General features: G+C 38.1%; 1 protein-coding gene across 3 annotated transcripts in view; it reads left to right on the forward strand.

Annotated features, from left to right (window-relative positions):
- The window catches only part of LOC124160746, a 526,295-nt gene that overhangs the window by 234,093 nt on the left and 266,704 nt on the right, over positions 1-25,498 (forward strand). The gene's annotated exons all lie outside the window — the stretch shown is intronic.

A 25,498-nucleotide genomic window follows, 5' to 3' on the forward strand; every position in this document is an offset into this window, starting at 1 on the left:
GTGGGACTCCCCACGTTCCCTTATCGACTCGGCTGTCTTTTCAGTCATTCTTTTAACTCTTGTAGGCAGTGATTCTTCAGGGTTTCCTTCCGGGTTAATTCATTTTTCTGGACAATATTACGCCGACGTTCCTGTTGGTCACAGTGGAACTGATAAAGCCAACTGGAATGTTGGCGGAATATTGTATTGAAAAATGGATAAACGCGTCAGAAAATCCGGAAGAATCGCTGCCTACAGTCAAAACCTCCGCGGAATCCTACACGGCAACCTTAAGTTCTTATTAAATTCTTCTTTTTCTGCTTCTATCGCGACGGTAGCCGTGGCGAAGACTACAATGTCGCTGACACTATTGCCAGCGTCCTCAGGTCGAAGTAACTATTGTCTTCGCTAAAGTAAATTACGCGATATTAACCGAAAATGAAGAGTTTCATCGCACACCGCGAAAATCTCCGCTCTCAACTCTTATGTAACTCTTCTTTTTCACATCCTTCGTCGCCTCCTCTAAACATCTCATGCGAGACTTTCCTCTACCGTATATCCCTTCTACCAGCACTTCAACGATTATTTTCAGCATTCAGTCGTGTCCCATGTTGTGGCTGATTACGTTGCGTCGTTAACCTGTTGTATTGTAATACTATATAAAAAATTGCAGCCACAGGATTAAGGGGACGCTTTAATCCCGCTCTTCTGGTCTTTATTTCATTACGAATTACTGATTTTTAAACTTGCACTTTCATTTTGGGATTTTAAAGGTACAGAAGACGATGTCACAACCTGTTTTCATAAGGGTTCACTTATATATTTTCTAGTGTGTTAAATTTTTGTATTCGTGATACAGGAAAATGTAGACAAATTTCAAATCATTTTTTCCTGAAAATTTTACGGTGATAATAAATTTTATGCAACTGATTTATCGTTAAAAAAATTCCAAGTACTACCTGCCGAATAGGGTAGACGCGTCTCCTTCAGGGACTGCCAAGCATCCCATTGACTGTCAGGTCTCATGCTCAGGGTATCTTGACAGCTCTTGTGTAGCAGTAGTTCCAAACATTCTTTCTATTACGCGTTTAATATTTTTTATATCAATCAACTTTGTTTCGTCACCTTCCTCGACTATTTTGGCCATTTTTTAAATAATGCATTTTCATCTTTACCTGCATTTATTTTTTTATGCCTTTTTGGATCCTGTAGTTTTTACCTTAACCAAGAATTAGCTAATCCGCTAACACAGATAAAATTTGTTTTCGGCCGTGTTTCATTACACGATTTTCGATATAATGTTGGTTCTAATACAGCATTTTATTTGTTAAAGATGCCAAAAAAACTGACCTGCAGTTATCGTTTTTTTTTTCTCATATAATTAGTATGAATAACATCGAGGTAATTCAAACTGTAATTATTATTGTAGAGATAATATGAAGAATAGCAGAACGCATGCCACGAGTTTTTTCAGTAATTTATCAATAGCGTCAGTTAATAAAACGATTTTTTATGCTACGTTTTCAAATGATATGCTATTCTAATTTTATATTAATAATTCATGATTGAATTTTTTTCTTTCTTATATGAAGCCCCATTATTGATATTACTGTTCAGCGTTACGCTATCCGCCGAGGTTGTTTGCATTCTTTAAACCACTTATTATGAGCAAGAATATTGTGTTATATTATTCGTTTTTAAGATTGGAAAGCCATATTAAGTAATCTGAAATCACTTCTGGCCTTTGGGATGCATTAAGTTCTATAATGGATAGTACAGTTCCTACGTCAGCGTTGACTTACAATAGCAGTAATGATAATGCATTATTTTACTTGGCTATTTCTATGAACATAATATGACCATATTAAGACGGCTGATATTCATCATTCCCATTAACTGCATCCGCTCAACAATAGCTGTTAAATGAAGCGATGACATTATTTGAATGAATTATGCTTATTTATATACACATTCTTTATCGCTCTGAAGTAATAGATTTTAGCCGTTTAAGATGGTAATAGGAGACGATGCAGTTCTGTAATGAGAGGGTAATTGAATTTTCTTAGCTAGACAAAATTTTGCGCTTCCTCCTTGCATCTATTGCAGGACATAGTTGACTGAATGTAATGTGGTCTTTCAAGAATGTTTCTGACTATGATGTGTTTGTATGTAAGGATATAACCTTGGCGTATTTAATAGGAAACGCTTTTTATTTTACAAACCCTTTTAATTGACTGATAATCGTATCGTAAGAATAACAAATGTGATATTTGCCTATATACCTCAGGGATTTTATACACATGCCATATAATGCATTGATAACTTAGTTTTTTTTATCGCATCGGATGAGTATTAAGTCTACCAAATGTGGAAGAAGGATTATATTTTATTTTGCGTTAAGTTTTTCACCCTCATCCTACATACAGAATAGTGTGATTAGTATTTCCATTCGGTGTTCTTTACAATGGAGTCAAACTTTGAATTATGACTAAATTTTAGAAGATTTGTACTGATACTGGATCCTATTAATAAAGCATGTGAGATTTTGTCCTTAGAATTTAATTTGGTTCTAGACGCTTTTAATATAGAGAGCTAAAGGTGAATTCTTATTGCGGTTGATATTGCCGTACAAGCTGGAATGAATCACTTTCACCTGAAAATCTTCAACGTGAGATCGGTGGTATACAATCCAATTGTTCACGAGAGTATAGGCAGGGAAATGAAGTACAGGCAACTGTGAGAGTTTTTGCATAAGCAAGTATTTATTGCTTAATACAGGATTTTCTATTATCTTTATGTGTCCATGATTTTTAATATTATGTTGATAAAATGCGTTACTCAGAGTGCTAGGGAGGATCGTGAAACTGTTTTTCGGGGGTTGAAATTGGTCGGGGGGGTGAAATTAATAGAATACACTCATAAAAATATAGGTAAAAATAAACTAATAATAGATCCTGCCACTAATAGTAGCTTAAAGAAATTGTGAAAATTTTTAGGGAGGGGAGGTAAGTTATCTGATTTTGGGAGGTTCCGTAGAAACACTAGGGAAGAGAGATGAATAATTACATAATAACTACCTTAATCGTTGAGTGAGGAGTTATCTATACTACTTATAGGCGATCATTCTATCCATTGTATTTGCTATTATTCTGTAATAATCATGATTATGAATAAGTTTGCGTAATTGATTGGAAATAAATATGCATTAGAATTTTTTCATATTATTTCTAATAGGCTGAAATTGACTTCCCGAAGTTATTTTTGAAAAAAACTTGTCCCTCTGATTGAGATAAATGATGAGACATTTATTCCAGCGTTTTCCCGCCAAGCGAGGTCGTCTTAGATATTTTTCATCGGAGGAAAGGCCGATGGGTTTCAATTTTTAGTAGAGTCTTATAATATTTTTAGAATATGAAATAAGAGTATTTACGCTCAGATCTCTTTTTTGAAGGTCACGAAGGTAGTCAGGACAACTTATTGCTCAATTTAGACTATAATTTCATTTCAATTCAAATAATGTTACGCTTTTACGCACGCAAGTAACAGCCTCAGTATAGTTTTTCCCCAAACCTGGGAGTTTTTCACCATTTACATCAGGATTTTAGCGATTAAGAAAGAAAATCTACAACCATCTATTTTATAAAAATGGATAATGTGAAAACATCGGACTCGAATAGCGGTTCTCAACTTGGTCGTCTAGGCGTTTGCAGTAATACTGTTGATGCTTAGTAACGCATGCACATTTTATAGCATTAATATTTGTTTATTTGATATAATTGATTTCCACGTGAAAATTTTGATTTTTTTTTTTCTAACGCTAATAAAATAATTGGATGGCTAAAAATGGGGTGCTAACTTGGAATTTGTCCCACAGATATGAAAAGTAGACAACTTAAAATCAATAGATTTCAACTTCGATTGTTTATATTTTGTTAATATTTAGTTAAGTGAATAGCTTTTGTTTTCAATTATGTCATTTCTTGGAGGATTTTTCTAAGGGAAAGCGCTTTCGGATATAATATCCTATAGAATCATTGAAATTAATATTTTAAAAAAGGACAAATCTAAAACGTATTTTCAAAATAACTGTTGAAATTTGTACAAGTGTAGAAAATATTCTTGATTATGTCCCTTAAAATGCCAACCGGACAGAGCAGAGTAAATCAATTTTCTCTCATCCAACTCTCGAATGATAAGCGTGCATGTTTATTCATACATCCGTGTGAAAGGCTATCAACTCCAAAAGGAACTAAATATTTTCATTGCATTGTTTTTTATGATCAAGGTAAAAGTCATATGAGAGGGGAAATCCCTGACACGGGAGTCGAGCGCTTATATTATTCTGTTCTTTTCCCCTCACCTCGCGTCTTCACGTTGGGAAAGGATTGAGGATTAAGATAGACTGAAACCGGTTCAAGACCAAGGACGCTGTGAGACGTTTTAATGGTCATTTGGAATACTGATTCAAGTAGCTGGGAAAGTGAGAAAGGGGATGATCACAGAAATGGAATGTAGTCAAGTAAATATGGAGCTGAGTATCTGCTGGACATCGAACTCTGTAACACGACGTTTTCCGTGAGCACTAAGGAAGAGGTGCGTAACACAGTGGCGTAGCCAGGGGGGAGGGGGTTCGGAGGATTCAGCCCCCTCTCCCCCCCCCCCCCCCCCCAAATTATAAAAACACAATTATTTTCCTTCATAAAAAAATCATAATATCGAAAAATCACGAATTTACAAAATATTACTTTGGAGTTTTTTCGATTATGAAAAGAGTTAAAATTAGTTAAAAACCCTCTATTTAGTACCCCGTTTTTCAAAATTTTTCTCCTTGATTTTGGACCACCTCCCACCCCCCGCAGACGAAATTCATGGCTACCCCACTGGCGTAACAGTTTGTCAGGCCACCAAAATTATTGCTCAGCGTACAGTTTTTATGTAAGGATTTTCAAGGCGTGAACTTACGAAGTCGGCCTGCAATCAGTTTTGTATTCGTTGCCAAGAAACGTTTTATTCATTGTTAAAATGTATGTCTTCTAAGGTGTTTCGCCTCACGGATACATCATCTGGTGTAAGACAATGTCAGACAGTGTCTTGTACCAGATGATGGCTCTGTCTGCCGAAACGCGTCGTACGATTTAATTGTTTCTCTTATGTCCGATACTCAGCTGCTCATCAGCTTGCTTATGAGAAGTTTTCTCGGTCTAATTGTGTATCTCCAAATTGATTTTTTTGTGTATGATCTCAGGTTTTCCCGGCGTATCAGTTGCAGAAAAGTTTCTCGGGTTTTCCACCGGTTGATATCGTCCATGTCACCCGACGTTTCGATCCGCGACTTGCTGATCATCCTCAGGGGATCTTCCGAATGCCGTTCTTCAAAAATATTTCAGTATATATACACTCCATCCGAGTTCAGGTGTAACCTGATTGGTTCACGCTTGTTGAGGTTTTCCCGCCATTTTTGTCGTATATAATAGACTTCATTATTGGTCTCCAAGCATTGCTGATTTGGAAACCAGTGTCCCTGTTGAAGTTGTTGCGGTTGATGCGGATCTGAATGGCTTCCTTCACAAGGCGGTCCCAGTAGCCATGTGCTCGGCATAGCAGTTTCGTCTCCTTCCATTGTATGGCATGGTCTTCATTGATGCTATGCTCCGCCATCATCAACCGCATCAACCGCAACAACTTCAACAGGGGTACTGGTTTCCAAATCAGCAATGCTTGGAGACCAATAATGAAGTCTATTATATACGACAAAAATGGCGGGAAAACCTCAACAAGCGTGAACCAATCAGGTTACACCTGAACTCGGATGGAGTGTATATATACTGAAATATGATTTTTTTGTATTTGCTAATATGTGGAAGATATACGAGACATATTCATAAAGTAAGGGCCGTTTGGTTACAGGAAAAAAATACACTCATATGAAACGCATTTCATTGGCACTTTTATTTGGCTACACACCCACTTCACTTCTCGGCATGATCACCGTTCACTTATAAGCATTTTTCGTACCGCTGCACCAGCTTCTTAAACCCCTCTGCATAGAAGCTCGCCGCCTGAGAGTTGAACCAATTGGCAACGGCATTGTAGAGGAAAGTAAAGGAAAATTATTCTCTCATGTAAGAATTTTAGAAAGTCTGTTACTTTCCTCGATGTTTACCGAACGCAATGACATTTCAAGGGATTCAGATGTACATTTCTTAATCTATGGCGCTATTAAATTCAATGGAAATTACACTCGACAATTATATTGAATGCAATGATCTTTCGAGAAAGCTCCTGAGCTTGTCATCGTAAGTATCTTGATAAGATTTTAATGGTAACCTGATGATAATGGAGAATCTCAGGAAAGTGGTTGGGTAGGACACTACTAAACCTCTCTTTATGTTTGAAACATTAAATTAATGGAGAAATTAATTTCTTTCTCAATTCAAGAGGCCTCTGTCTTTCATCATGCTCCAACCAAAGTGGGAGTGTGCTTTTACTGTCTCGAGTATGCCTATCCCTATCTCAGATTTTCTCCTTTTGGCAGTCGAAGGCAGTTTAGCGTAGCTTACCCGCGTCACTCTATGCTATAGCCGTGCGCTCTAACCTTTGCCATTCATTCTATATCGCGTGACCATTTTCTTTCTTTGTAATAATTGTCTCGCTTGAAAGACGATTCTCATAATTTGATCTCATTCCCTTATGCATTATTCATGACTATTGTGAATCTCGACTCGTCTCTTCGCAATGCAATTAATGGATCTAGCGGAGAGTAGATAGCATGGTGATTTATTTTTTCATTTTAAAATGAATAATTTGGTCTGGAATAGTTCCGAAGATTCACGCTTGATGGAGTGTAATTTTTCCATATTGAAATAAATACTTGCAATTTTCCACGATTTTAAAATTTATTACGACCTACGTTTCAATATTACCCCATCTATTTCAAGGTGAGGTTTTCATCTTCATACATATTCACCTTGTAGATTGTGTAGTAACATCGAAACCTAGGTCGCAATAAATTTTATAATCGTGGAAAATTGCGAGTCTTTATTACAATTTAGGTTTGCATCTACCATTTCCTGCCATGTGGTCTTAAGTGAAAGAATTATGTTCAGACTATTTGGACATATAGCCGTCTACTAAATATTATGTTACATGAATGAATTTTTGACATTGAATTCCCCGATTTTGAGTAACTCTTACATTTTTTTGGCTTAGGTTGGGCCGAATTCTATCTTCATTAGTCCACAACTTTCGGATGTACCACTGAGTGAGTGACTTTCAGAAAGGTTTCTGGAATGCTTCCATGCATTTTTTCATTTTTCTCCTATTTATTTCTCGGTAGCCGATATTTATTGCAACGATATTTATTTTTCAACTTGATACCATATTATTGGGTAGACGTTTAGGATAGACAGGTAGAGTAGGTAATGGGAATTGTAGGTAAGTAGATAGATAGAGTTTAATATGAGAAGATAGCCTTCTCTTAATCCTAAAATATTTGCGATTGATTTGAGTCACTCTTATATAATCCATAAGAGTGAATAGAGTCTTTGGTAAATCTGCTGCGCCAATAAATATTGTTCGCTTATTTACTGTCCCGACGTATAATCCTTGGTCGGTGGAAACACTTAAGTTACGTCAGATGACAGATCAGCCATTTAATCGATTAAAATCATTCAATTAGAAGACGAGGCTGTGACTCATGTAACTGTTCCTTGATTAAGGTTGCCTTATTATGGCTGAGTAGCTTTTACATCGCAATTCTTTCCTGAAATATTCTGCGCTGGTATTTTTCCCCAGTCTTTCGCGAGAATAGCGATTCGGTTAAAATGAGTAATGACAGGCTCTTAATAAAGGCGCTGGGAGCAGTCATTCAGAAGGATGCTCATTCATCTTACTCCGGTGAATTATTGCGGGAAAACATGAGCATTAGTCATTGCCCACGCCGTTATATCCGAACCTCTCCGTGAACCCTTTGCGATATATCGGTTTGTTACTTATCCGTTCGATCGCTGCTCGCTTCCAATGCGATAAAAGATCGTAAGCTTTAGCGGCGAATACTATTGATAAAATCTTCAGGGGTTTAGCTTCGGATAAGTTTGTTTAAGTCCAACATTTCGATGAGAAACTCCCTCATCGTCATTAGCTGAGAAACGTCCTCAGGGGAAAGTTGAATTGAAAACTAAATTTATTCACTAATTGTAAACAAAAGTTATTCACTTAACTAAATCTTAACAAAATATAAACAATCTAAGTTGAAATCTATTGATTTTAAGTTGTCTTCTACTTTTAGTACTACTCCCACGCCACGTCAGTCTCATCGCAACGCTGGCCTTAACACTTTCGTGACTGCAGGATAACTCAGTTACCCCAAATTATGTTAATGATGTATAATTTTTTTTATTTTGTCCCTTTGATATTTTTCGTATTAGTGCTCAACCATTTTTTCGTTATTTAGGTGACGAATGATTTTTTTACATTTAAATTGTTTTTTGAAAACTTCAATTTTTATAGGTGAAGTAACTGAGTTACCCTACAGAAAAAAAACTTGTTTGTTATATGAGTGCAGGGATAAAATTTAGATGCAATAAGTTTTATTACGACTTCAATAACGCCAATATTCTACATGGTGACACCTTTCATACTTGTTTTTTCATAGCATGTTTGTCAACGTGCAGTAAAAATAGCGAAATATGAAATATTCCTGCCATTTCACACAAAATTAATGTAAAAATATAAATGTAGCCCACAATTTATTTATAAATTATACCAAAAAAGATATTATATCATTAAAAAAGAGCCTCGGTTTTGAATTACAGGGAATAATAAAATACAGCGTATAATTTATGAATTGCAAATGGGGTATCTGAGATACCCCACACAGTCGTTTGCGTAAGTTTCATGTGCAGTAATATAGGGGCATATTCATCAGGTGATAAGTCAACAATCCTAAAGGCCGTTTTACCTGGTGCATGTAATAGCACTATCTAATGTATGGATGAAGGCGCAGACACTATTGCGTCGTGTAAAGTGGCAAATTGCTAGAATGCATGTGAGAGTGCCTGGATGCAGGATGGAAAAATAGCTCCTGCCCTAATTTAATTCAAGCATACGTGGACTTGCAAGCCATATTGAGAAAGAAATCCAGTTCTAACCTACGAAAGTATGTGCCCCGTGTAAAAAGGCCTAAATATTGGTTTGACACATATTTACATTCCGCTCTCCTATCCGCTAGCCTTTCTATAGTGATACATTTCTTCTCTTTTACATCTTTTATAATCCGTCCTATGTAACTCATTCCTGGCCCTTCTTCCCTTCCACCTGTCCTTCTACGATTGTTTTCATCAGGCCATCATCCCACATAATGTGGTTAACGACGTTGCCCCATCTTTTCCATAGGGTTTTTAGAAGGCTTCTCTTTTCTCCCACTCTTGTCAGCACTTCTTCGATACTTAATTGGTCGATGTATTGTATTTTCATGATTCTACGGTACCACCGCATTTCGGTGCAGTTGCAGTAATTAAAAGGAAATAATAAAAATAAAAAATAAAGCATCTAAATATTTCGATATATGTCTGATGGTATGATACGATGTGCTTGTGCGGTTTTTCGGCCTCTTTTGTTCGTTAGATCGCAGCTCACAATTCATGGGTTATTTTCGTTGTTTTGTTGGCTGCTGCTACTACTGGGTCAGGAGCATATTCGCGTTTCATGTGCGGTAATATCGGAGCATATTACCACTCCTTATATAAAGGAATACTGAGAAACGGCCGCACAATGGACCACGAAAATGCTTAGTAACTGAGTCAAATGAAGTATCTGGAAAATGTTAATGGCTGTGCAAAACATCACCTGGTTGTCAATGTCGCGACATGTCGTAAGATGTTTGGTGGTGAGCATATCATTGAAAGAATATATTGCGAGAAAATTCGATACATGTTAAAACAAAGCGTGAACTTAAAAGAAAGCCCTTTTGAATAATTAAAACGTGCAAAAGCTCATAACCTCCACTGACTAATTCTTAAAAGTACCTTCAACTGTCATATTAATGATGTCCCTCTTAGTTTTGCTATGACGTAGACTGGTGACCTCAGCTACTGACGTCAGGGTACCATTTTCCCTTAGACGCTCGGGAAGGATTAATATTTCTGCCTCAAGGTTAAAAATATTTTTCTGAATGGAAAAAAAATTTGGCGTCTGTTGAACAATTGGGATCGCGCCAAGGTATTGTCTCCGCTGGGTGAATGCCATTGCATGAACACGATTTCCACTCCCTCTGACGTAAATCAACTTGTGTCTTCCGGTATTCGTCTCAAGTTTTACTTTCCGCGAAATCATTGCAATTTTTTGGTCAATTATATATATTTTTTTATTGTGTTGCAAGGGCTAGCGAAGATGTCCATAAGTGCGCAGCTATCTCGTCATCGTCGTTATAGTACACGGTCATAATATTATGCATAACAACCTTGTTTTGTCATCATGCCGTATTCTTCGTGAATCACGACTCTTAACCTAGTGTTGGTGTTCCAGGATAAGCACCCATGCGTAGGCGTGCACACCCTTAGAGGAGTTAACCATCGCATCTGTGATTGTCTCTCAGAAGTCCATTGGATGTCAAGGAGGAAACAGAATCTTCTCAAAGGTGTATCTAACGCTCTCACAGCTTAGTAGGTGATTTGCCAAGCAGATAGGGATAGGAAGCTTCTTAGACCAGACTTCTTCGACCGTTTACTGTTTGGTAAGTGGGACCATTTCTTTGAATACTTCATATTCTGTTAGGCCGTTTATCAATATTTTCTCTTTTCTTTAAATTATCCTTCCGAAGATAGTGGAAGAAAAGGGTATAACCTGTGCACGTCATATTAATATGACGTGCACAGGTTATACTAATTCTATATATACTTTGTCTATGCTAATTAGTCTTAGGTGTCCTGTAGTAGGCAAAAACGGACTTCAAACCGAATTTTCCTCAAACTACATTTTTATAAATCACAATGAGTACCACTGCTTCGAAAGCCCGTAGTTAGAATAAATTGAAGGATTCAAGCCACCGACCCCGAAATTATTGGAAGGTTAAGTGTGCTCCAGAATTACGCGTATCCAACCAACTGAACCCCCTAAAAAAAAGTAACCCCCTCTTCATGTTAGCCCTGGATTGTAAACAACAACGAACAACATGAGATGAGAGATCGATGCTAGTAAGGGAGGAGTAGCGACCCACTGGGCAGGAGCGCGTGACGTCATCAACTTATTTGCGAAAGGGATTTCCCGAAGGCAGTCAATTTCTTTCGCGAATTGTTCGAGAAGAAGCAGACGGATCGAAGTGCGTAATGATACCGGTCACTTTAGTTTTTTAGGTATAACAATCGACTATAGAAAAATATTGGTCTCATTATGAGCCATCAATGTTTCCTCCCGCTGAGCTAATCTCAATCGTCTTGCGTCAGAGAAAGTTTTGCCCTCAGGATTACCTTTTTCCTTGGCGTTTCTCCCCCGGGCGGTCATCGAAAACTGATCCAATCTTAAAAATTGAAAAGCAGTGTTTTGTGGACTCAGTGACGGCTAACCATCGACCACCCAAAGCTAGGGTTATCTTTTTGTGATATTCGTGAGTTCAGAGGCTGGCGATTATCCCTTTTTGGTTCTGTTCCAGAGAGGGTAATTTGAGGAATATTGCGTCTTCATTGCCTAACGAGGCCACTTTCGCTGCTATTTCGCGCCGTTGCACCCATACCCTTGTAATGGCCCGTTTGCAAGCTAAAGGTCTCCAGCAGTGAGAGTTGAGACAGTTTACGCCGCTACCTATCTTATTTGGTGGATCCATAAGAAGCAATTATCGGTGAAATTTTTTAGCGGTTATGTTATTGTTGTGACAGAGTTTTGCTCAGATGTTTTCCGATGTCTATCGATCATAGTGAGGTTCATTTGATATAATCTATTCCAATTTTTATTTTATCTATCAATTGCTTATTATATATTCTTCACTACCCACAGTTTTATACAATTGCGTTCTGTGTTGTATTATTAATCAAATACCAAATCCTCTAGGTGCATTCGGAATAATCCACACGGATTGGACTCGAACCCGCGACTTTTAAATGAGATTGCTTCATTTACGCATAAGGATTATACTGCTGAAAATTTCTTAGAGGAAGGCTTGCTGCATTGAGTTTCTCGGGAGTAAATATTTGGTTTGCCATAGTTGCTTAAAGCCACGATACCAAACAATGAAATCCTCTTACTTTCGCGTTCGAGATTTCCGACATCAAAGCTTACGTTTATAATTAAAGGAGTTTAATGCTTAGTTCTCTATGAGTACGTACTAAATGATAAAAATGTTGCATTCGCTCAATTTTGCGCTTTTTCACTCCATAACCATTCCAATTCGAAATGTGGGAAACTAATTTACATACTGTGTGCTTGATGCCACGATAATACGCGATGCATGCCTATGTATGCCTTTCCTTGTATCAAGTCTTTACATTTTTAATTTTGGGTTATGTTTTTATTTCCTCCTCTGTGTTGAAATTGCAGTTTCACTATTTATTGCTACAAGTCGCATAAAACCACTTTTGTTTAATTGTCCTTTTTCCTCAAAATTCGTGGCGTGACATTTAGGCAAGTAATTATAAATACTTTATGTTTCAGAGATGAGGCTTCGTCTGAATTGAAAATTCTGATTTACTTTACATATTCCTTAAAATGTTAAGCGTGTTTTCATTTTGGTACGGTACGATTCCTCGGTTGAATGTTACCCGAAAATAGCAGCATTTTACGACCGAGAAGCTGTCGTTTCCGTATTCCTTATGATTATAAATTTTTATTTCAAGTCTTACTAAACACTGTCACCAAGAATATATGGAGTCAGAATTGATTTGAATTCTTTGAACATCCATATTAAACTGCCACGTCCTTGGCATTTTTAAATTTTCGGTTTTGAGATCCTGTTATTCCGTAATTTTATAGCTCTTTAATGTAGTTCTAAGTTTCACTAAGCACTTCAACGGCCTTGTCTCTAAAAGGATTTGGATTACGTGCAATACACGAATCGTACATCACGTACTCTTAATACAGTTTTAATGTCGTGTTGCCGGATACGCGGAATGAATTTTATTACCTTTGTCGGGGGATATGTGCTATCGATGCCGATTCCAAGTTGAGGAGGAATGTGAAAAATATCAGAATTTACGGCTCGGGGAGTGGGAAGGATGGGATGAGAATTTTATGTGACTGGAACTTGAGACAGGTCGCGGAGTCTCTCTACTACTTAAGTAGTGTCCCGGGCTGGGATCGTGGTACTCCTATTTAAATGTTCCACTGGCATCATCCTATGTGAATTGAGGAAATTATTCGACGTTATCCAGAGGTTCGTGATTAGTGGAGTGCTGGTGGAAAAAGCAGGAATTGATTCTCTCTCCGAAGGATGACTGGAAAACCTTGGATCTAAGCAAAACATCCTGGATCGCGGATACATCTTTGCTCCCCAAAAATATATTGGACGGCTAATAGAAGGACGACAGGTATGGTCATATAGTCCAGAAATCTTACTTATGTTCGATTTCCACTCTTAAGTTAAGCATGGAGGATGTGTGTTTGATTCGTACCACAGCTCTTGTTGTTCTGTGCGATATTTGTGCGTTGATTTTCATTAGTAACTTTTACTTAACTGCAGCCATCAGTACTTCTATTGTTTTATTTCGTTTTAAAAATGAGTTTTCAGGTTCTTTGTCTACTTAAGTGATGTTGATAATAATTAGCCTGCATTGGTGGCGATGTAGTAAAGTCTTCGCCTGCCAAGCCGTAGGTCGCGGGTTCGAATCCCGCCTGGTTAGGTAGTCCCTATCCAGGGCATGGACGTTTGTATCGTGATTCGTTAATTCCTCCATTGTAAATGCCTCTATGTGCTGTTACGGGGAAGTTGAATATACATTTTTAAAAATAAATAATAATGGATGCATAATTTTTAAGCATATTTGATCTATGCATTTTAAATATTGGTATGGAAATTCTGTCGTTTAGTATCTCCAAGTATATAAATATCTGTAGCTTCCTATAAATTTTATGTCATAAATCTTGAATTTTCGGCGGCGGAGATTTTTAAGGACGTCAAATAAAAATAGAAATAATAATCAGTAATATTACTGATTTTTATTTCTTCTGAAAGGTGGCATTCTTGTGGCATTTGGTGTAAAATTAAAATTCGTCACAGTCTTCGGTAAAAAAGCAATGTCTGAGATTATACTCAGTTTATTCATTCTTTCTTTCAATGTCTTGATTGAAATGTTTCCTATAATTTCCCGAATCAAATGTTGTAGTTACTTAGAATTCCTAATAAGAATAGCTTAATCCCTGGCGTTAAATGATTTTAGTCTTGAGGAGTAATGCTTACCTTGAACCCATGTATTTTGAAAAATTACCAATACCCACCACGTCGTGCCAGTTACTATTTTGTTTTCCCGGTCTCTTATGTGGTATAGTACTCTTCACTGGAATCTTCATGAATTGAGGATATATTAATATTTACTGAATTTTTTAAACTCAGTAATATAATCAGATGTTTGGTTTGGATAGGTGAGGGTAGAGGTCTAGCCAGTCTTAACCCTCTGAGTGCCGACCGATTTCCTAGGTTTTTTTACCGATTTTCCAGTTACTATGCTACAAGTGCTGAGGCATTTTTTCTGATTTTGCAGTAGGTTAGGAATAAAATTAGGTCTCAAAAAAACTAAAGGTACATATTCAAAAACTTTAGAAAATCTTTATTGTATATGGTTTCACTTTTAATTTAATGTATTATTTGTCGAAATTTTGGTAATATGAGTTAATTTTTATAATTTAAAGAAAATAGTTTATGCTAAAATAAAATGAATATTGAATGATTAGAGAGCTATCAGCATCTAAGAGTGAAATTACAGAAGTAGCGCCATCGCGCTCCTGGCACTTTAAGCGTTAATCACAGGCGTGTCTTCCCTCAGGATTTGAACACAGAATACTCCTATCATTAGCCCAACGCTATAGGTACCTACTAGGCCAACACGATCCTGTCGTGTGAATTTATTTACCCTGAAAATTCGATGTACCATTTTGTGTATCCCCGTTCTCATGAAAGTATCGGTATCGACCTATGGGCTGGGGAATGCTGTGTCCTATCTACGTAGCTATAACCCTGTTTCCTGCAGCCACTGCTGGATAAGTATTCTTTAAGCGTAGCGAGGAAGAGTTTCCGGGGCTACCCGTCATAGATTGCGAAACCCCTGACGTCTGCTGAGAGACCCCGTCCAGGGCCATCAATCTTCTCTCCCATAAGAGTCTTCCTTCTTGAAAATGCACACCGCGGGTGCACGCGCTTCTGATCGGAAGCTTCCGAAGGCTCTTGGGGACACCGGGCCGCGGACAAGGTCGGAACGTGAGCACGGGCGAAGATTTGTTGTGGAGTAGGACGAGTGGCTGTCTAGTGTGGAAGACGCAGCGCCTCTAAGCTCACAGTGAAAGGGATTGCATAGAAAGGACACTATTCCGTCCTGTTGAAGATTGATTTTTGTCACTTTGAGCGGAATTTGGTCACTTTTGTTGCACGTTAATAATATATTTGAGGTCAAAGTTGAACAAATTTAGGGAAAAACGACCACCCTCGATTTTTTTCTGAAAAATGCCAACTTTATCTTCATGAATTGCGTTATAGATAAAATTGTTCCATCATGTTAATAAATAGTTCTTTATCTAATATTTAAAGGTTTTTTTAAGATTTTTCATTATTAGCCATAGATATTTAACAAAGTTGCATAGACTGTTTTCAGCCCTTTTTTACATAAACTTACAGAAAAATTAGATACTTCCGCCGAGTTCCACCAGGTTACTTAAAAAATGTCGTTCTATGACGTTTCTACACTGTGAATCTAAAGTAAAATCTTGCACCAATTCGCAACCCAGAATTTTACATCGTTTTTTTCGAGCGTGCGGTCGACTCGGGTTCTGGCCGGCGGCGGCAGAGAGTACGGCGACGATGAAAGCGTGTAGATGCAATATGACCAAATTCATTCTCATATCTGGATAATCGTTTTTAGAGTAATAGAAAATAGCCACTGGATAGTAAAATTAAAAAACATTGCTGAGATTTACACTTACTATAGAATCGCGGGACGCTGCAATATTCGTGATCGCCGTAAAGAACACTCATTATGGCTGCGCAGATCTAAAAACCTTGGACAGCATGGAAATTATTTTAGCTATTTTTGTGTTTATTTATTTACCATACGATTAAAGTATTTACCTATTCTTCGTTTGTGTGAAAAAGGTGCTGCATTTAGCAATATGGCCTTCGGTTTTCATTATAGTGATGGTGTTGGGGACGATAAGTTATTTCGCACCAATTGGCAATTGGATTGGATTGGCGAAACAAAGTTATTTTCTCAATTGAGCACAGTTTGGATTCGTAAAGTAAACAGAAAACAAACACTGTTGACGTTGCCATATAATCGGGTTTACATCAGGTACATCACAAATTTTACCATTCTAACTTGGTCCCTTGCGCAGCTATCTTTATCCATGCTGTACATGTTGACTCTGATGCAATAAAGAGACTGTTTGTTGACTGAGAAGCGCCTACATAAACACTGGAAGGTTTTCAGAAGAGGGCGCTTAAGCAGCTGATTTCCAACCTCCTACTTTTAGTAGATGTCACCAAGGTCTTCCTGACCTTCGCGCGATTCGTGCCATCCGTTTAGGCGGTAGAAATTCTTACTTTATAATAATTAATAGAATTGATTTGAATTTGTGAAAAAATCATTTTCTCGTAAATCTAGGATAAAAGCGAAAAATATTACTTATCTTGACTTGTTTATTGTTTAACCTGACCCAGGTGAGACCACAAATCCCCTCTTCCCCTGGCCCAGGGCCCTTTTACAGATTTTAAAAAATACAGAGACGACACGCAGGTCGAATTTGATTTGATCATTATTAATTTTTTTTGGGACATTTTGGTATCTCTATCCAAGTCAAGACGTCACCTGACGCTCCAATGGACCATACTCGGGAAGGCACTCAGTCGAATACTCTAAATGCAGTAAAATAAATACAAATACGTTAGTGAAAAAGCATTATAAAGTAATAAATAGATCTCTAAGACCTATTAAAAGTAAGACATAAATCTTGGCTAATATAAATTGTTATTACGTCGTCGTCTTCATTTCATAGATATTCAATGCAATGTGAAAGCATAGTTTTTTCGCAAATGTTGACGATTTTTCGGAAATCGTGTTCTTACAGCTGTCAAAAGTAAAGTTTTTCCATGATGATGAAAGGAATATATAAAGAAAACAACATGCGATGGATCTTAAGCTCGCATGGCCACTTTATTTTTCGCATTTTGGAGCCTGAAATTTCGTTTTAATTCTTAACAATAGATGAAATTGAATAATATGAGACACTTATAGATGCAAACACTATTAAATTAATAAAAAAATTTAAAACATTGATAAATTTTTGGGGGTCATGACGCCTGAAGACTGGAAAACTTCATTTTACTCATTCTGAGATGGTGTAATGAAAATTATCATTGAATCGTTGATGGCAGGAAATAACGACTCAGATAGGCCTCGGCTGAAATACATAAATAGAGCACTGGGTGTCAAATTCTGTGGCTTCTGATTTTCCTTCTCTTCAGTACTCGTTCAACACCTACAAAACCAATATTACACGGATTTTTCTCGATACAATTTGAACAGGGTTATCTTGTTTTCACAAACTCTTCGTTAAAGCCGTTTTACACGGCACACGGAATTGCGCAATCTGACGTACGTGCGAAGGCGCAATCAAAATTGCGTCGTGTAAAGCGGTGAATTGCTAGAACACATGCGAGAATGCGTGGATGCGAGACGGCAAAATAGCAATTCCACGCCATTTTAGAAATTAATGCAGCTCTAACCTGCGCAATTCCGTGCCCCGTGTAAAACGGCCTTTAGAATCGGCAATGAAAATTTTTCAGTCGAGTTTAGACTGCGCTTGCCGTTTTCCCGATGGTTTTATATTCATGGCTCAATGTGGAAGTGGCGGAGAGAGTGAAGTCGTCGGTGGAATGATGCACCCGCGGTTCGCCCAATGTCAAGAGGTTTTGCAACTCGCGGTGGCGGTGGTGCTGCGTTACATAAAAAGTAATCACCGTGCTCATCCTCCCAACCCATTGCCGTTGAAATGCGACGCGCGGCCGATCGTCACGGCCGTCGACAATTTTCGTTTCTCCTCCGAGACTGAAGAGTTAACATACGCCAGAGGGATAATATCCTTCTGCGCATGCGACCAAGATTGAAACGGCATAATCTGAGATCACGTGATGGGTCTGAATGGCTGGTAACGACGATAACATATGTTCAGGAAGTTATTTATCTCCATTGGAAATTTTTTCATCATATATTACCATCACCAAGGCCGAAAGCTTTCGAAATGTAATGTCATAGAAGAATTGTGAATATCAAATGCATAAATATTGTTTATTCCAGGATTCTTCTCTCCCGCGATTTGATTGATTCCCGTCGGTCGCCGTAAAAAGTGGCGCTCCAGTCGCTAGGAAACATGTAAATAACATGGGCGTACCCAGAATCAAAACTAGGGAGGGGAGTGGGCAAAACTAGCTGTGGTCTTTCAAGTTGTAACTTTTTTACACAGAAAAGGTTGATGAAACCAAAATTTTAAGGAATTTATAATCTCTACCGATCAGGAACCCCGGGTGCAGAGCTGCATCGAACCAATCTTAGAATCGATAACTTTTTAATACAATGTGGTATCGGAATTTCAATAAAAATATTGTTTTAAAGCTCTGAAAAGAGGAAGGGTAGCAATTAATTCTACGTTCTCAGAGTTACTACTTACATCAGCGCTTAGAGTGGCAGCGCCGACCAAAAGCTCAGGCGAACATTCTACCCCCAATTTCAATGTTTTATGGAAAATGGAAAAAATAGCAAATAAAATACAAATAAATCGAAATCATTATATTCCCCATAATTTTTCCTGAGTGTTTACTATGATGGGCGTGAAAACTCCAGCAGAAATTAATAGTATGATAACAAACGTAATTGATGATCTTCTCGGGAAATCAGCCGGGTCACGATGGAAATTGCTGCCGACGTTTCGATTGCCTTCTCTGCCATCGTCATCAGAGCGAATCGATTTGCTATTTCAGCCTTGATACGAGTGCGTGGAATCAGAAAATTATTCTTGTTTATTTTTAATTTATGTCCATTAGACGGATTAATTTTCTATGGCTTCATTTGTGTACTAAGTGTTCCACATAAACAGTTAATTTGTGCGCATGCGCTCGCATATATATACAAATTTACACCCAGGGTGAAATTGGCAATGTTAATATCATAATGCTTCGCAGGGTTTCGAACCCGAATCTCCCGATTTCCGGTCACGTATGCAACCAGTTAAATCATCTAGTCGATTTTGATTTCGAGCTAAGCCAAATTATTATTGAGTTTACCAAAACAATTATTTCCTAATCGAGCGCGTCGTGAACTGTAATCGCGCGAATGGAGTTAGTGACTGCGCAAATTTAAACCCTGCCCTTCCCCCACTGGAGAGGGGTTGCTAAGGAGGTCTCAATTTGGGCCTCGGGATGGAGATGGGTTTATCTATCTCCTCTTTGGCATCTTCATGTATTCTCCGCGTCGTGTCCTATCCTTTTCCTCTCCATTTGTTTCGCTCGCTCCGTTTCCCTCTCGCGATTCGGCCTCGACGCCTTCCACCTTCACGGTCCTCCCCTCACGGAAGATGCGCTGCGGGGTTGTTACATCGCCTCCAAGCCCTTATTCAAGTGGTTCCGGGTTCCTCCTCCAGGTCACGTATCTCCTCTCCCTTTCCGCTCTGCAGACCTTCGGAAGATCCAATTGGGCTGGCTCCTTATGGCCGCGGGGTGAACGATGGTAGTTTCCGCGGATGAACATCATGGCCATCGTTTAATGTCGCCCACTTAGCATTGTGGAGCCAAAATGTAGGTTCATTTGTTTTTTTCACATTGAATAATTTTTATCATCTAACATGGTTTAGATGTATTGGAAGTGTTCGGAAGAACGATAGAATGCACACAGCTTTTATTTTCCTCCCCAGAAGGATGGCTACTACAACAACAGCAATTTTCTGCAGCAAACACACTGTTTACAAATTACAGCTGTTACTAATACTTCCAACTCTAAATACTTCGATCACGCTATTATTATGGGGAAGATAATAGAAGCTGTTACTAATAATTTCAACAAGGTTTCAACAAGGTTAAACAAAACAATTTCAATTACCTTGACAATTATATAACAGTATCGAACCATGGTCGGTGTCAATAAATATTTGGCGTGGAACATACTAACTCAATTCTATTTCCCTATATCACGGAGATAAACATTTGAGTCCTTCTGAGTTGTGTACCCTTCCCAATTGTCCCTTTGTAAATTACTTTTTAAGTCTACCTTGTCCTAGCTTGTGAATGAGTACGTTGGCATGTTGTTGAGCCAAATTCCAAGGAAAAAGTCTTAGCAACCCATTAATGCATCAGGCATCATACCAAGCAATACCTTTTCTTTGTTTATATTTCACTGAATGGAATGGATGGAAAGGAAAAGGAACGACGAAGTCCTGGATATGGTTGGCGAGGAGAGGCAGCTTTTAGATGAGATACGCAGGAGACAGAAGGTATGGATGGAGTTAGTGCTTAGCGGTGAGGGGATGTTGAAAATGGTGTTGGAGGGTAGAATTTTGGGGAAGCGAGGGAGGGGAAGTAAAAGAATAGGATTTTTAGATAGATTGAAAGAGAGTAGGTCTTACAGTGAATTAAAGAAGGCAGTGCTGGATGGAAAGGGAGGCTCCCTGATCACTTTTCGAATACTCCATGGAAACCTACCTTAATCGGTAGAATACTGTAGTAATAATTTCACTGAAAGTTTACCTTTTCAGAGCAATCATCTTCTCTGCATAAATTGTTGAATACAATAAGTATGACCTGTAAGAAGAAACGTGTATCTTCAGAACGCATTCAAAACTCCTCCCTTTTCACGTAATTTATGGTCTTGGTTTAACCCTGCATTTTCCGAAAACCTTTCAGATGCATGATTCATGAAATTTGTCGAGTGTAGTCATATTTCTTCGTGCGAATATTTGAATTGCAAATTGGATATGAAAAAAAGGTTTCTTTGAATTCGCTAGCATGCATTAACCTCCCTTTTCAGGTATTTAGACGATAATTTGCAGGGGGACTGGCATCTTGTTTGAACACATTTGATACTTCTTGTCTCTCTGAGGACAATGGGATTCTTATAGTCTTAGTTCTCTTTTTGAAGTAACTCTAGCCAAATTAGTTTCTTTTGTGAGAATCAGAGGTGTGAAGAAGTTCATTGATGCAATGCACTTTGATTTTTTTGTCTTTTTCTCTCTGTCAGACATGCTATGCGGGACCTTTGAATAACCTTTCTCCTTAAATGACGCAGAGGATTGAGATCCAATGCCAAATATGGCAGGAGAATGAATAGAGGATATATACGCTAAAGAGAGAGGACAGATTTCTTGTTTTAAAGACAAAAAAAACGTTTGTCTTACGAAGAATGTTCATCTGGATGAAGAAAATACTCATGGCCCACCAGTGGCATAGCGAAGGGGAGGGTTCGGGGGATAAACCCCCCCCCCAGAACCTCCCAGAAGAAATTTTAAATGTAATTTTCTTAAACTTAAAGTTAATCCATTTTACTTAATTGGTTAAAATTACTTATAGAATTAGATATCTTATAATATAATTAATATAACTTATAGAATTAATCAAAACTTAAAGTTAATCCATTTTACTTAATTGGATAAATATTACTTATAGAATAGTGAAAGGAAATAAAATATTCCTCAGAAATCCGTGAAAGTCACCATTTTAAACCGTTTATATCTTAAAAAATTTCTGGGGGAGGGCACCTGCTCCTCCCGTATTCTATACCCCCCAGTAAACCCCTAACCCCCCCAACCTTAATTGCTAGCTGCGTGCCTGTGGCTCACCACCTCTCTCCTTGTGACTTGGTGGTGTCTCGTGAATTTTTACTGATGTATGGATTTCCCTGAACGATCTCCCATGCACCATTTATTACCAGTATCTAACTTTTTTTCCCCAAGGATGACACTTGCACGTCGACATTAATTGAAGCTGTATCTTTCATTGCAGCATGCAGCAAAGTTTTTAGGTAAATCCCTCAACATTTCATCCTAGCAAACCTCTCTCTCTACAATTTTCCTCGTAGATGCAGAAATTAATCCATTTAATATCCATCCATTGAAAAAAACGAAGACATAGCTCTCGTTGTCCGAAATATAGTCAATGAATCGTTCACCAAAAACTCAAGCCCCGTAAACCTCTGCCCCTACGATAGTCATGAGTTCTACTTCTTAAGAAAATGAGCAGATCCCTTTCCAAATTTTCACTCTTATGTTGCAAGAGATTCATCATTCTCATTTCAATTTGTTTCACGGACCGAATGAGCATTTTTCCATGTACCCGGTGCCTTTGCAACTTTTCTAGTTTTAATATTAAGTAAGTTTAGCTCTAATGTGGAATTTACAAGGGAAGGACAGATGACTGTTTATTATGCACATAAATAATATTTCTAGAGATGTGAAAAAAACTCTACCAATAAAATATTAAAGACAACTGCGGATAAGCCAAGAGTGGGTTAGCAGGATCATAATGATTAACTCATCAAATACTGTGCATTTTATGTTAAACCGCCACATTATAAAAAATGTTGTCGTACCGTTCAATTTATTTTAATGTTACAAAATTTGTTAGTATAATTTATTTGATTAGTTGTTCCGAGTATGACTTTATGGAATCGACTTGACATTCGAAAATGAAAATCGCTGGCAAAAATTGCAAAACTAAATGTAAATTCAAAGTAGAAAAATGTTTGTTGAATTATAATTTTTTTGCATTTCACCATTCATTTGATGTAATGAATAAATAAAATAATAATAATAAGTTCAGTTGAGGTATTTCCCTTAATTGCCACTTCCTTTTTGTCGCTTTGCGAGCAAAATGCTGTGCATTTGAAATTTGTATTTCAAAATTTTAATGGCATAATTTATCGGACTGAACCAGGTAGGACCTTCCTTTTCAATGGCGGGGTTTAGCAATGTGCTTTCGAGTGGTATGGAGCGTCTCTGTCGAGATATAAACGCACCTCTGTGGATCAGGCGGGGAGGAATCGTGACTGCACCACCCACATCACCACTTGCCGCATCCTCCTCCCACATCCTTTCGACCCATCTCCGCATTTAATGCCACTCACATATTTTCGTTAACCTTCTCGAATCTTCTTTGACCTACCTTCAAAACCACCCGCCTGACGTCTGCCCTCTGCAGTCGTGCCTTCCACTTATAACGTCCTCCGCGCGGCGGACGAGAATAACATCGCAAATCTTGCGGTTCGAGTGGACTGTGTTAAAAACTTGCGGAGACGAATTAATGGGTGGTATGCATTGGGTCGGAATATTTGCTCTTAAATCTTTACAGCCTACCAGTGGCGCAGCGAGGGGGGGGGTGTTTGGGGGATAACCCCCCCCCCCCCCAGAGTTCAGAGATTGAAAAAAAGTTTAATCTAGTTCACATAATTGGATTAATATTACTTATAGAATAGTCTGAGGATTAATAAAATATCCCTCAGAAGGCAGTAAATCTCACCCTTTCAAACCATTTATCTGAAATATTTTCTGTCGGAGGTCCTCCGCACCTCCCGCTCCCATCCTGGCGAGTATACCATGCCTCCAGGATCCCCTGTGTTAGTTGTGCCTGAAGCCCCCCCCCTAGCCTTAATTCCTAGCTGCGCCCTTGCAGCCTACTGCATCCCCTGGACACAAAATTGGGATGCAAATTATATAACTTTTACTTGCTTATTATTTCGAAATTTTCCTTTCTTAATTTTTTAATAGAAGTAAGTAAACAATTTATCAGAACTTACGTTTGGAGTATTTCATTCTACGGAAGTGAGCCATGGAAAATGATAGCAGCGGAGAAATCAAGGGTAGAGGCCTTCGAAATGTGGTGTTACAGAAGAATGATGAGAATCAAATCGGCCGAGTTACTTATGAAGAAGTCATAAGTAGAGACGAATAGAAGAGATGTCTCATGATAAGCTTGATAAGTAGACGAAACAACCTGATCGGCTATATCTTGAGACGTGACGGCCTGATGGAGACAATCGTCTGATGCTAAGAGATTGAGTTTGGATCTCGAATTCGAGAGCATTTTACGTGGGAAAATTCGGGCCATCATGAGAAGAGTCTTGAGGGTATTGTTCTCGGTAAACCAACGTGACGATTGATTGACCTGTATTCAATATCCTCATAAAATAGCAAATTTCATTGAAATAGCAAACATACCTTGCGAATACCACTGTTGTGCTCATAAATCTCGACCGGTTTAGATACTCCTTTTAGCATCTTCTGGTTGATGATCTAGGTTCAGACGAGTTGATAGTATTGCCAGGGAATTATACTGGTCGTTATTTATAAGAATGTAAAATGAATTGGCATAGAATTCATTCATCTAACTTTCCACTGGAAACAGTAAAAAAGTAAACACATTTCCGTTCCTTTTATATGCAAGTTGAGAACTCATCCTAGATGCGTACTGAATATTTCTTGTGTACTGTACGTGGTATCATAGCAATAGTTTTCGTTATTCTATACGCATATTTATGCGTGCTACAGTTACGTCATAATCATCGCATAGTGAAAATCATCTCCAGCTGTGTCATAATCGTTAGGGAAAATGTGAGGCAATCGATTAGAATCGCTAATGCCACGAGAACTGGTCTCGAATCAGGAAGGAAAATAGTATCAATGAACTATTCGATCCAGCTGTCCAGTGATCAGTCTTCATTATAAAAGTCCTTTCGTGGTATTTTTTTTTTTTTAAGATTTATGGTGAGGTGACCGAATCGTGTATGGATACTCTGTTTTTTTATCAGTAAGGAGTGCCGGTGAAAAAAATTTTTCATGTTTTCACATTCGAGTTTTCCTTGCGTTTAAAATTATTACGTAAACTATCTCTTATCAATCGTTCTCACTTTCTGTCTCGTCATTACTGTCTCTTAGTGGCATTGCAGTGATCAGGTGTTCTAGTTACGCCACGATGATACCATTTCGTAACCGTGATCTAATGAATATCTTGTAACCAGTAACTGCGTTTTTTTTATTTTCTTGAAAGGAAGCATGTAGCCCGTGGAAATTGATAATCACCCAGTACTCATTTTTTTTAAGTATTCTACCTGTTAATTAACGAATTACCTGGGTCTATTTTGTTCGTATTCCCACTACTGCTTGGAGATTACTCACCTAGTACAGACTCCCTACCTAGCCAACCCTCCCCCCTTGTCCACCCCCCTGTATGGTGGTAACAGATGTACTTCGCTTTCAACGATGAAGAAAGTCTTCCAGAGTTAGTGAATAATTTGAAGCTAGGGAAGCATAAAAAATAACATCTGAGAATTTCTTTTTTCCTTTTCCGCCCCTG

The sequence above is a fragment of the Ischnura elegans genome, chromosome 6 (assembly GCF_921293095.1).
Source record: "Ischnura elegans chromosome 6, ioIscEleg1.1, whole genome shotgun sequence".
NCBI lineage: Eukaryota > Metazoa > Arthropoda > Insecta > Odonata > Coenagrionidae > Ischnura > Ischnura elegans.